The 14,320-nt window shown below is 43.0% G+C and overlaps 1 protein-coding gene across 20 annotated transcripts in view; it reads left to right on the top strand.

Moving 5' to 3' along the window:
- The window catches only part of CDH23 (cadherin related 23), a 785,528-nt gene that overhangs the window by 466,782 nt on the left and 304,426 nt on the right, over positions 1-14,320 (top strand). The gene's annotated exons all lie outside the window — the stretch shown is intronic.

Below are 14,320 nucleotides of genomic sequence, written 5' to 3'. Positions count from 1 at the left end.
GACATGGAGGAGAATGGCGGCACAGCAGGGGGAATCCCAGTCATCATGGAGACCTTGTATGCTGAAATCCAGAATCTCCGAGCCGTCACTGAGAATCTGCAAGTCGAGAATCAGAATCTCTGAGCCCTGATTGCCCATAGAACCATGGCGCCAGCTCCAGTCAAGTCTCCCGTGGGGCTACCTTCCCGTTACAGTGGCCAGAGTGACCAGTTCACCACATTCCTAGCCCAGTGCAAATTGTACATTCGTGTATGCCAAGCCAAGTTTCCGACTGATGATGCGAAGGTGGCATTCATCATTCATCTCCTAGAAAGAGAGGCAGCCCAATGTTTCACCCAGTATCTAATTAGAAATGACCCTGTTTTGCAGGAGTACATCGCTTTCACGGATGTCATGTCAGAAATGTTTCGTGATCCTTAAATGAAAGGAGACAACCTTGAAGCAAGGAAAGAGTTCTATAGGGGCGTACACCAACGTGTTCCGTGTTTTGTCCCAAGAAACGGATTACAACGACTCGGCCCTGATGTATTTTTACAGGACTGGACTCACTTCGGAAGTACTGGATGAGCTGGCACGCACCCTCCTCCAGCCACCCTGAAGGACCTGATTCAGTTGTGTTTGCAAATAGACAGTCGGCTCGAAGGTCGCCAATTGGAGTGTAGAGCAGATACTTCTCGTTCCCAGGCACAGTTACCTCTCCCCCACGTGTGCTACCTGCCTAGCATGGGAACCTCGACTCTGCCAGGGGAGGAGCCTATGTAAATTGGCGGGGTCAGACCGCATCTGTCGGAGGAGGAGAGAGAGAAGCACAGGAAGGGAGGACTCTGTCTATATTGCAGAAAGGTGGGGCACCTGGCCTGAGGCTGCCCCGCCAAGGCAGGAAGGTCTCAGGTGCTGGAAAACTCCAAATCCCGGCTCTCATAGAAGCCAAAGAGTTGGGAGGCAACGTGACAACTTGGCCTCCACAGCAACCCCTTCCATCCCAAGGCGCCCTGCTTCTGCCTGTCCGACTAACTCTGTCCTCAGGGCACAGCTTTCAAGCCAAGGCTATGATTGACAGTGGGGCCTTACCGAGTTTCATGGACAGTGACTTTGCTCGAGACCATGACATACAGATTCGAAAGCTGGCCCAGCCTCTGTCTGTTGAAACCATAGATGGGAGGCCTTTAAAGTCAGGGAAGGTGACCCCAGGCATTTTTTTTAACTTTTAAACTGCAGAAGATGAAGGTCAGAGCATGGGGCAAGGTCAGTAACAGGATTACAGGTACTCTGTGAACATGGCTGATTTTTAATGAATTTCAACAGATTGTGAGAACTCTCAGAGAAAAAAGTCCAAAGGGGCTTTGGCATTTTTTTCTCTGTCTTTAGATTTTGAACTCTCTATTCTCTCTGACTGTTTTGTTTATCACCATGAAAATTTTGAGGGTTGTTAAGCAAGTGTTTCTGAGTTCAGGACTATAAGCTTTGTAAGGGTTTGTTTTGAAGTGAATTTATGGGAAGCATCAGAATGGCATGGGGGTATACTCAATTTAATATTGCAGAATGTGAAAAATCCATGCTGACTATAGTATACAGCTACTATTGTGGCTGTAAGAGAGAGAGAGAGAGAGAGAGAGAGAGAGAGAGAGAGAGAGAGAGATGCAAATTTAGATATCTCATCATAGCGAGAAGACTCTGAACAGGGAACCTGGTGTCTGCTCAGTCTGCTGTTCAGGTACTAACTGTTGATGGACAATTTGAAGACCCCTCGTCTCCCTTCTTATTGGTCTTTTTTTAAAAACTGGACTTGGATTGGCAGCCCTTCAAACAGAGGACTGTTCTATGTAAAGTAGGACACATGACCACCCAATTGTGCCATGTTCTCTCAGCTTGCTGACTGAAAATAAATTAGGGATAGTTTGGTTTTGCAAATATGAATATACTTTATAGTTGTTGCTAGCAGCTAAAAGACCTTTTTTCCCACTTCCCTCCTTCCTTAATGCACTTTACTTCTGCTCACTTATTTGAGCAGAATTTGCTGTGGCTGCTGCCACTTAGCTTATCTTTGGCCCCATTGTACTCTGGGTTCAAGTCATCATCTAAGAATTTCTCAAACAACATGCTTTTCTAAGTCTGTTTTCCATTACAAATAATGTCATGATATTGCACAACTGTGCAAATCAAAGAAAAGAAGACATACAATGATGAGAGCTAAATGCAATTTCTTTTCATAGAAATTACTGTGATTTAATTCAGTTCATTCTCATCTGGTCCAACCATGTGAAATCCTTTTTTTTAAACTGGTTGGTTCAGGATCTTAACTGCACATTGTACTCCAACATATGTAACAGACAGGGCGAACATGCATTTGGGTCCCTGGGGGAAGGATAGCTGTGGGGGCATAGTTTGGAGCAAAGAAGTGGCTAGCAAGAAAAGAGAAAAGGAATTTCTTCTCCCATTGCATTCCTGCTCTAATTTACTCTTCCTAAGGCTGCTTTTTATTTTTTAAGATAAACTAATGGTATTAGTATTCTGTTACAAATATTTGTATGTATTTGTAATTATTAGCCCACCAGAGAGCAGAAGGGGGAAGCCTAGGGAACTCTGCAGTTGGTGAGAAGCTGTAGGGAACTGCAAGCTTTAAGTTATCCAGCCGAAAGCCAAATAACTCTCTGGACAGGGCACAGGAACCTAGAGACAAGGCTTTCAAGGGCAGGATTCTCAGAAGGCAGTTACAAGAAGGATGTCACAGCAACAACAGGCTAAGATATGATCCTTTTAAATCTTCACTCCAGGAGACCTACCATTTCCTGGAACACACTTTTGCTTGTATTTAAGCCACCTTCTCTCCTGGAGATGTGCTCTTTGGGAACCAGTTAATTAGCAAAGTGTGAGCTTTGTCCTTTGGAGGCTGTATTGACTCACATCTTCTGTCAACACAGTTTTTTGGCACTAGAGAAGAGTCTGGGAATTTGAATCATCACAGAGGAAGCACTACCTTAACTGGGCTTATTCTTCTGGGCTAAGATCTCGTAATCAACAGGGATGTTATCCCCTGTTCCCATACTGTCAACAATTATGTGGGGTGTGGGGGGGGGAGGTTTACAGTGCATTGTCTTCCCTTTCTGAGGACATACTGGTGTTAGATTTGTGCTTCATGATGGGTAGGGTAGTTATAAATAGGAAAGGAAGACAGTTCTGACATCAGATTCAAAGCACACAATTACTTTTTTGTAAAGCGGGTGAGGAACCTTTGACCTACCAGATGTTGCTGAACTGCAATTCCCATCATCCCTAGCCATTGGCCATGCTTGGTGAGGCTGATGAGAGTTGTAATGTAGCAACATCTGGAGGGCCAAAGGTTCTCCGCTCCTGTTGCTTACTGAATTTTATCATCAGGTTTCAGCCTGCTGATATGTTTTAGGTCTAGATGGACAAATATGTGTTGAATTGTATATAGGGATTGTTGGATGCATGCCTCAAACCAGGGCTGACCCTGCGATAAACATATAGTTCTGGTGAGGTCTATGGCTCTCTGAAACATGTATTTCTATTAAATGCCTGTCAGTGTTTCTTCCCTGCTAAGCATATTGGAAACCTTTAAGCTGACAGCCCAGATCTACTTTTGCAAGCGTGAAATGAGGAGCAATATAGCAAAAGAGTCCATAGCTTTCCTGTGTCCTCCAAGCTGCATGCTTTGCTCTTCCTCACCTTTTTCCTCATCTCACACTCTTTCCCCCTCCCAGCTACCTCCTTTCTCCATTGGCATCTTAATTGATCTTATTGTTCACAATCCTCCAGAGTCCTGAGACTCCAGCTGTGCTTAAAACGGAACAAAATCACTTCCAATTTCCCCCACCATTTAAAAGAAAATTGAATTCTTTATCTGCAGTAAGAGAGGAAAACCTGCAAACATGTGAAACAGTAAATAGTTAAGTAATCAAAGGAGAGGAAGAGGTTCCAAATGTCTGAAAAGTGAAACACAAATGGATTGAGAGGAGGGTGAGCTCTTTGTTCCTTTTAAATATTCTTATCAGTTCATCTCTGTAAATAAAGCCAAGGGAAAGAAGGGAGAGGAATTGCTAGTTAGCAAAGTGACTGACAGATCTAAGTTCTTGTCTTGTCTGTCAGAGCCCAGCACTCTTTGGTTGTGTTTATCTCCTTAATCTAAATATCAATCCGCAAAACCAGAATGAAATGGAATAGGAATCATGACAGCACAAGCGCTAGAGAGAGAGAGAATTATTGCAGCTTTCATTGCAGCTATGTGTCCTAATGGAGCTGTCAGGATAAATACACAGTTTCAGAATCCAGAGGTGGGGGAAAATAAGCAAGAAAAATGAATGAGAGAGACCAACAAACATACATTCGCACCTCTTAAAATTTGGAAAACAAATAAGTGATCGAGAGAGTATTGTGATTTCTTAAAACCCGCTCTCCACCCCAAATTACTTTTCTGCTGTGCTAGTACTTTGAAGGCAACTGTGAGTTTGGGAAAGTTTTAGTTCAAGTTAAGATGCCTGTATAAAGCTGTCAGTCAGCTACAGCAGAGTAAGAATAGCCTTTCTGTATTAAGAAGGCCAAATTTGATTTAGCCTTTCCCAAGGCTTCCTCTAGGAAGCTCACGAGGAAGGAAGGTAAATGATATCCATCCCCTGTTGTTGGCCCCCCAAGCATTGAGAGGGATAATGCTTCATGTATGGAAGTTAACCATTATGACTGATAGCCACTGGCGGACTTATCCACCATTAATTAGCGTTGTCCTCTTTTTAAAGCAGTGATTCTCAAACTCACCTCCACCACCACTTGAAAATTGCTGAGGATCATGGCAGACCACTTAATGATTTTTCTGTCTGTTGTTTAGCAATTGTAATGCACTGTGCTAGATGTTAAAGTATTTTTTTAAAAATTGTATGGGATTCAAATTTTAATAGAATAAAATAGAAGATGAAATACAAGAAGCAATAAAACATAAGAGCCTGCTATAGCATGGCCAGTGGCTCATCTAGTCCAGTATTCTCTTCTCATTAGAGCTTGGAAGTAACTAGTTACAAGTAATGAATTACTTGTAATTTATTACTTTTTTGAGTAACTAGTGGGTAACTTCATTACATTTTGCTGGTAATAGAACAAGTAGTAACTTGATTACTTTTGAGGAGTAATTGTAATGTTTCCAGCATTACTTTTGTGCATTACTTGGGGGGGAAGCAGGGGAAGTCATCTGCTCCTCTGATTTGTAAATAAAAATAATGTGCTTCAAATTGGGCTTCTGTGCAGCGTTGTTCTTCCTTCATGCTCTATGGCTGCTTAGGAGGAAACGAGGGAGGAGGTGGAGAGCGAGATGGCGTGGAGAAAACAATTGTTTAAAAATTGACAGGAGTGGAAGGAGAAAAGAGCTGGAGGCAATAAATATATACAAAAAATATGTGTGTTGGGGTATCATCATTGCTGGAGGTGGGGTGAGGGGATGTGAGATTCTGTTGTGCCATTCTGTTAATCTTACGGATAAAAAAAAAATTATTCTACTACCCTCTGTCTGTGTGTGCTTATTTTTAATGTTGTTTTAGGCTACTTAGATGTGCAGCAGCCAAGGCCAGCACCTTGTAGGCAATTTTTTTAAAGTAACTAAAATGTAATTGTAGCAATTACTTTTGGGTAAAAGTAAAGTAATCAGTTGCTTTCAGAGCAACTGTAATTGTAACGGTAATTACTACTTTTTTGGGGCCATGTAACTGTAACTGTAATTTATTACTTTTTCAAAGTAATCTTCCAAGCTCTGCTTCTCATAGTGCCCAACCAAATGCCTATGGGAAGTCTGCAAGCAGGACCTGAGCGCAAGAGCACTCTCCCCTCCTGTGGTTTCCAGCAACTGGTATTCAGAAGCATACCTCCTCCAACTATGGAGGCAGAGTATAGCCATTATAGCTAATAGCTATTGATAGCTTTATCCTCCATGTATTTGTCTAATCCTCTTTTTAAAGCCATCCACATTGGTGGTCATCATTGCCTCCTGTGGAAGTGAATTCCATAGTTTAACTCTGTGCTGCATGATGAAGTACTTTCTTTTGTCTGTCCTGAATCTTCCAAAATTCAGCTTCAATGAAAAATCAACAGGAATATTTTAATGTGATGGATATGCCTGCTGTGCTATAAACAAAGTTCTTTGACATATTAATTTAATGTAACAGTTGTCTTAAAATATCCATCTTTAGAAGTTGACTACTAAACCGACAACTCACACTCTTTCTCTTGCATGCACTCTCTCTTCACTTCTCCCCCTTTTTCTCTCTCTTTCCTTTGTTCCCATGTACCAACTCTCCACTCCTTTCACATGCCTTGTCAGCCTCTTTTCCCTGCTTGGGACATTTCCTCCATCTTGCTGCCAGCTGCAGCTTTATTTCTCTGAGGAAGGCTGAGCCACCTCCTCCTCACTTTTGGTCTACCTCACTCACCTGGGCAGACTGCTGAGTTCCAAGAAGCAACCACTGCGCCCACCATTCTTCATACACACATAGCTATGCCTGCTGCGCAGAGTTACTGTTGCAGACCACCTGAATGAAACTCATGGACCACTGGTGGACTGCAGATCACATTTTGGGAATTCCTATTCTAAAGCCATCCAAGATAGCAGCTGTCTCCACACTTTGTGGCAATGAATATAATGGCTTAATTATGTGTTGTGTGAGGAAATAAATTATTTTGGAATGCTGTTTGTCTTCAGCAGAGTCCTTTGGAAATTAATTCTGTAGGGTTGCTATATTTTCCTCTGAAATCAAAGTGGGCCACACTTTTCCATTCAGATCAGTGAGGATTCAGCACGTTTCTGGGGAGAGGGTTTCTCATGGAAAGAAGTTTGGCTCTCTAGATCGTCCCTGGCCATAAAAAGCTGCCTCACTCCGCCATATCATTGCTTCATCCAGCCCAATAGTTTCAGCTGTGTCTTGTCAAGGTATTTCCCAACCCTACTAGCTGAGGTTTTAAATATACTGATGCTGGAGATTGAACCCAGGATTTGTTGTATGCAAAGCATGCTCTTGTCACTAGGTCAGTGATAGAGCGTCTGCTTTGTATTTAGAAGGTCCCAGGTTCAATCCTCAGCATCTCTACATAAGGCTGAGAGAGACCCCTGCCTGAAACCTCGGAGAGCTGCTAGATTGTCAGTGTAGACAACGCTGAGCTAGATGGAACAATTATTTGCATGAGTCAGCTTCCTAACCCTTTCAGGCTGAGCGCCTCTATCAGCATCCCTGGATGGGACAGGCTCCAGGTTGTCTCATCATCTCAATTGCTGGAACAGGCCAGCACTTTTAATGGTGGCATAGGAGAGAAAGAAGAGCCAAGGACTGTACGGATGAGCTCTTCTTGCAAACATTTCAGAGTTCGTTGTGGTGATTTATGTTTTCTTCTTTGGACTTTGACCTTAATTTCTTCCGTTTTGCTGGGCTCTAAAATTCATTAGAGACCTAAGAGCGGAGTGATTGAGAGCTATTGTGTGGTTATTTAATCTATCAGATATGCCGCTTGCCATTTAAGCAGACAACAAGAGAATATGAAATCAATACGGTTCATTAGCAGAGAACCTGCTGCTGGCCCAGTCACAGAGCTCCAATAAAACCTGGTGAGGCGAGTGTCTAAATTGGCCTGGTGTCACCTTGGGGGGCAGGGGGAGAGGTGAAAGGAGTTGGGGGAGAGAAGAGAAAATGTGGCACCTCTGTCTTGACAATTATTTCTTTGCTGTTTGGCTGCTAACTATGTAATATGGCCCACTGACTAAAAATTTGAACTATAATCCGTAGCTGCCAACAGTAAATTTGCTGCAGTAAATTACTCAGTATACAATCAAGGGGTCTCCTGCCTTGCCAGCTCTGTGAACTACACTAGCAACTGATGTTAAGGAGCTGCTGTTACAAAACACAATCAAAAGAAGCTGGGACTTCCCCCTCCCGTCCCCTCCCCTCCAAATACCTGGAAGAAATAGTAGAAGAAGTGCTGTAATTCCCAGGGGGGTTGATTGGCCATTTTCCCCCTGCCAGTCTCAGCAGAGTTGTCAGGTTGTTAGTTTAGCTTTAATGTCTGTATCCATTGAGGCTCTGCAATCTCAGGTTTCTCAAGGACCACTTTGACATCTTAACAGTGTCTTCCCGTTAGTTATTCTTTCCATTTCTGTGTCCCCTGCTTCTTTCTTCTCTGCTTCTCTTTCCGCTAATCAATCACCTTTATACACCTCCACTCTAATAATCCTAGTAAGCAGGTCCGATCCAGTCCTTCCTGATTGTAACTTCATACTTTTCCAAAAAACCAAAGAGAGAGTAATGCTGAACATTATGAAAAATATACATTTTCTCTCCCCCCACTAAGTCTGTAATAATTTAAGTAGGTCCCCTATTCATTGCTAATTTGCTTTTGAGCACTTGAAGTTTGTAGTGCCAGTTCTTCAGTTCCGGAATCTATAAAATACTAGCTAGCAATCAATATCCCCTACCCATTTGGAGGATCTAAGGACCTAAATAAACGTTGCACCCTCATGTGCAACAAAATTCCAACATTTGGATTCCTTTCTTTTTTATATATATAGAAAAGGTACTTGGGAGAGGGGATATTTGGAAAGGAAAAGTAGTGTAGGAGGGTGCACTTTCCCCACCTGCCACTTCCCTACTGTAAACTGCACCCACTTCCATACACAGGTGTTTTTCGCACATAGTGTAACAATCACACCCTTCCAGACCCTAACACCCAGTGAAGGATTTTGAGAACAGAAGCAGAGGAGAGGAGACAAGAGAAGTAGGGATTGAGACACTTGCTTCCAGTCCTTAGCACAGCCGCCACCCTGGTCTCTCTTGATGGAAAAACACACACGTCACTCACATGCTTGCTGTGAGCAATACAGCTACAGCTGGAGGTGGTGGGGTTTTCTCTTCTTTCAGCTACAGTAATTCCCAATTTACTCTTTATTTTGTGATTGTTGATGACAAGGCCCAACATTTGCATTCTACAATAAAACATGGAGAAAGTGCTGCTTTTCCGTCCTAGCCATTGCCCAATCATTTCTTCAGCCTGGAACAAGCTTGTTGTAACATGCTCCCCTCCCCCATGAAAGGCCTTGTCCGTTCTGAAAAATCAGAGAATTGATCAGTGTCTCTGTTTGAGCTCCTTATGTTTCTGTCTGCCTGATTTGTACTTATAGTAAATCAAACATGGGAATATGGGAGGTGAGGGGAACCTTTGGCCCTCCAGGTGCTGCTGAACTACAACTATCCTTGGCCATTGGCCATGTTTGCTAGGGCTGATGAGAGTTGTAGTTCATCAACATCTGGAAGGTCAGAGGTACCCCACACCTTCAGTAAGGGGTGTGTGTATAGATATGATAGCTTTGTGTGATATAGTACAAGAATGGCAAATGACCTTTAGACAGTTCTCCCTACCCTTGAGATCTAATGTCAGTCCTTCTATGCATTCTGGAGGTCAAAGTCATTTACATACACTGCATATATTCTTCTGCCTGTACAAAGAAAATGCCAGCATGAAGTAAGGAATTCTGGGACTTGTAATTTCTTGTGAAAACATGTAGAGTAGGATGGCACAGTTCTCTCTCTCTCTCTCTCTCTCTCTCTTTCCTCCTTTTTCTGCTCTAGAGCATGGGTTGCGCTGTTGCCTTTTTGTTCTGATAATGCTCCTGATTGGCAAATTGCACAGTATCTAAACAGATCTGGACATATGGGGTTGTATCCAATGTTAGTCCAATTCAGAGTAGACCCATTGAGAATAATGGACATGGCTATGTTAGGGCTGCTAATTCAGTGGGTCTACTTTGAGTAGGACTGAATTGGATGCAACCAATGGAGACAGGGAAATACCTGAACATAAGGATTCGGGGAAATAGGTTTGTGTAAATATCTTCAAATATAGCGTCAGCTTTTTTCCCATGGGAATCGACTTATACGCCAGGGGGGCCTGGATCTCCAAGCCTCGGTAAAGTGTCCCTTCCTCTACCCCTGCTTGGCTCCTGAACATGTTGCACATTCCACTTATTCCTTTCTGTGTCCCTATTTCTTTGCTCATCACCCCACAAAGTATCACCAGGAGGCTGGCAGGCAGGCAGCAGGCAGCGATGAGAATCGTGGCAGGTCACTCTGATGCCTTGACAGGTTTTTGACAGTCAGTAATTGCTTTCCTGCTACAGCTCTTTTGAGCAGAGAGTTTCTGACCAAAGCAATTTGCTTCCCATCAATTTTTATACCCTCATTTTTGAATAAAAAAACCTCCAACAACAACAAACAAACCCGGAAAGCCCTTTGTTTTGCAGGTCTGATGTCATTCTGTTTGCAGGGCATCCTTTTCCTTCAAAGTGTGACATATTGATTGGAATTCTCCCTTGTTGGACATACCTGCTGCGACTATTCTCCTCTCCCCAACCTCTCCCTGGTATACTCTGCATTAGCTTTCAATTGTTGTTAATACACTGTACTGAAAGACCGTAGGGAATGTTTGTTATTTATTTGTCACCCACCGTTTCTGCAAAGACAGGGCAGGGCATTATTATTCTATGAACGTATCCTCACAAGGTAAGGCTGAATGCATGGTGATTTAGCCACAATTACCTGCTGAGCAAGGTCAGCCTAGTCCAAAACCAATACTCTAACCACTACACCAGTGACAAGTTGCAGTTGGCTAAGATCCTGCAGGATAAGGCCATAAAGTTGCCTAAGCAACAAAGTAACATGGCTAGACATCCCACTGATTGTACTGCAAGGAATACCCCCCCTCCAAGTAATGCTTGGCTCTTATCAACAGGATTGTCTTCTGAGGCAAAGAGCAAAGCAGAAGTTCTTGCATTTGAAGAAACTGAATTTGTTTCTCTAATGGATTATTCATTGGAAAAGATGTGTAAAGTCAAAGTTACAGCACGTTCCTTGGGAGTCACTTCATTTTCCCAACCATGCCAAAGATCCAACGTGTTTTCCAAACTTTTTGTCTTATGCTAGATAGAATTACCTCACAGATGCCCCATTTGGCAACAGGAACCAGTAAACAACTATTACAAAAGTTAAATGATCACATTGATACTAGAGATCTTGGAATCACCAGTCTGCCTATCCAACTTTTTTAAAAGGTAGAATTTCTTCTAAACAAAAAAGCAATAGAAGTAGTGTCACCTTAAATGTATGGGAAAGATTTCTATCTAAACACTTCTTAATAGACAAGAAAAGGGTGGGGATGCAAGCCATAATGGATTCTAAAGCCCTTTACAAAACATCTAAGTTCAGGATGATTTCTCTAGGGGATATCCTGTTGTGTTGGATGGGTGCAGCCTTGGACATGAAAGATGCCTTGAACTCTGACAGCAGCACAAGAAACATTTAAGAGTCTAATGTGAAAGTCACTGTAACCAGTGCAGGATGCTTCATTTGGGGTTGGAAACACCCTGACACTATTTACCAAAAACCTGGCTGTTGTGGTGGTACATCTGCTTAATGGGATGCAGCATATTTCCATTGCTAGCATGTTGATTATAAGAACTGCACATTACAAATCTGGGACTCCAGGTCAACTGGGGAAAGTCAACATTGGTGCAGTCTTAGACTATATCCTTCAGTGGATCCGTGTTAGGTTCATGGGGGGGGGACCTTTTATCCCAGTAGAAAGGTACCTGCCATAGATCAGTTCTGACAGTATTAGCATCAGCCTGTATTTAAGATTCAGACATTAAGTTATTTTTAAGTTGAGCCTTTTAAGTTGAGACCTATCCCAGTCTGCGTCTGTGTTAGAATTGCTTTTAATATGTTTTCTTTAATAATATGTTTTTAACCCTTTTAAAAAAAATGTTTTTAACATTGTTTTTTTTGGTGTATTTTGGGGTCTTTTTATGATGTTTTAAAGTGTTTTTAGCATTTCTGTTTGCTGCCCTGGGCTCCTGCTGGTAGGAAGGGCAGGATATAAATCAAATAATAATATAAATAAATAAATAAGTCTTATGGGTTCCACATGTTTTGATGGCAAAAGCAGAGCTTAGGATGAGGCAGTTCCAGGTTGATTTATGCATGCATTCAACATCTTAAGAGGTGGCCCTATGAAGAGGGATGGCATTTTTTCACATTTGTGTGAGGTCCCTGCTCTAATGCATCAATCGGCAAATTCCTCACAGGAGCTTCTTTTGGTCTACCAGTTTCACAAATTCCTATAACTACTGATGCCACCCTGGGCTCCTACTGGGAGAAAGGGTGGGATATAAAGCTAATAAATAATAATAATACTGATGCATTCCTCTGAGAATGGTGTGATATTGTATGAATCTTGTGATAAATAGAAGGCTGTCTGAATGGCAAACACTGCATCTTGCTGAAGCTTCAGGAATTCAAAAGTACTTTTATTGTTAGACCCCATTCCGAGGGGGCAAATCATTCAAGTGTCTAAGACAATGTGATAAAGTGATATATAAATAAGAAAGGTAGAACTGGTTCACAAGGCTCTACAGAGAAGCACTATACACATGGGAAGGGTATTTGTGAAAACGAGTGTGGCCTGTTGCAGTTCTTATGGCAAGCAGTGGTAATGTCTTGGTGGGTTCACTCAGGAAGTCAGCTGCTCAGAGTTACAATTGGACTTTGAAAGGAGAATTCCAATTCTTTGGGAAATGTGTTTCAGATCCCAAGGGAAGGGCAGGGGCGTCACTACCGGGGTGTGGAGGGTGCGGCCCGCACCCGGGTGTCACCATGAGGGGGGTGACACCCAGAGCCGCCCCGCCCTGTGCCATTGCCCGGCAAGGCTGCTCCAACTCCTCCTCAGAGGCGGGTGGGCGGGCGAGACCGGGAGCAGCGTCGACGGGGCGAGGGAGGCGCGCCGGCGTTCTCAGGCCTTCTCCAGCTGGGTGCCCCCCGGCGCGTGCCCTCCCAGGGGCATGGATGGGGTGGCTGGCCTCAAGTGTGCATGCACGCGTGCGCGCATGCAAGCCCAGCCACCTCGTCCATGCCCCTGGGAGGGCGTGCACCGGAGGTCCGCACCCCCCCCCGCACTCCCACTAGTGACGCCGCTGGGGAAGGGAGGAGGAAGATCTCTCTTATGTGTTCTCACTAGTTCTGTTAATAATTTGGGTCATTCGCAAGCTCAGACGGGACAGATGTTTGGGCATCTTAATGGCTACATAATGGCCAAGAAAAGTCTGGTTTACAGCTTGTCATACCTGGTGGAGGGTTGCCATTGATTTTGGACCTAAGAGATGATGCCTATTTGTAATGCAACTTGCAGTCCTTTCACTTGAGAGCTTGCATTATCTTTTCTCAGTGACAATCTACTCCAATGAAGTGTGAGATGTTCTTTTAATTGCCAGGAAACCATCTAGTAAAGGAAAAGGGAAATATTTCAGCATTAGGCCCTATAAAAAGGCCTTGACAATTACATATGTGACTTTGGTGAAATCTTTGATTATTTGCTTATATTTCCACATATATTTCCATTATGCCCTCAGTGGAGATGGCATCTAAACTGATAATGTGCACAATCTTTCTTTCTCTGTAGGTAGGTATATTCTCCCAGCAGAGCTAATAGCAGCTCTGGGGAGGCAGGAGATTTAGATCAGGAAAGGTGACACAGGAAAAAGAGTCAAATACCACCAGCACTACTACACTTCTTCAAACTGAATCCCTGCCCCCAAGTTGCTTTGAAGTAAAAAAAAACAAAAAAAACCCCCAACATTGGGAGATCTGTTATTGTCACATTGGTTTTAAACTCAAATAACAGGCAAAGTAGAGTAGAACGTTTACAGGTTATGTAACTCAACTGTGAGAATCTGGAGGTGTGGTTTGTAGAATACCAGAACTGATAACTTTTTTCCCCTCAAGGTCACCACAGAAAACCACAATAAAAGTTTCACATTTTTTGGAAATTGATATTAACATTGACTTTTTCTTTATACCACTCTCATCTCAAGTTACTATGATTGCACACATAGTTACCTTAAAAGTACCCAAGCACAAAGTATTGCATAAAGGTGAACCAGGCTAGCTTTTTAATTGTAAAGATGATCTTGGCAGTCATGAGCAGCAATGGTCATTATGATTGTGGGCAAAATGTATTCAGAATCTCAACATTCCTAGTATTTCTTCAGTGTTCCTGTATCTTTAAGCTCTTTCCTTCCTTCATTACCATCTGCCCCATGCCTCCCTGAAACAGCTATGAGTAGAGTTAATCTCACGTAGTTTAAGGAGTTATTCAATGGGGGCTCAATGGATGATGAATGTCGAAACCATTACCGGCAAAGCACCAGGACTCCATGGAGCTGTTTAAAAATGCATTCTCCCATGTAAATTTCTGCTCCATCAATCCTTATGACATGTCAAACATTGCC

Source organism: Rhineura floridana, chromosome 7 (genome assembly GCF_030035675.1).
Source record: "Rhineura floridana isolate rRhiFlo1 chromosome 7, rRhiFlo1.hap2, whole genome shotgun sequence".
Lineage (NCBI taxonomy): Eukaryota > Metazoa > Chordata > Lepidosauria > Squamata > Rhineuridae > Rhineura > Rhineura floridana.
Note: the sequence above shows the minus strand (reverse complement) of the source record. Positions and strands in the feature narration are given on the sequence as shown.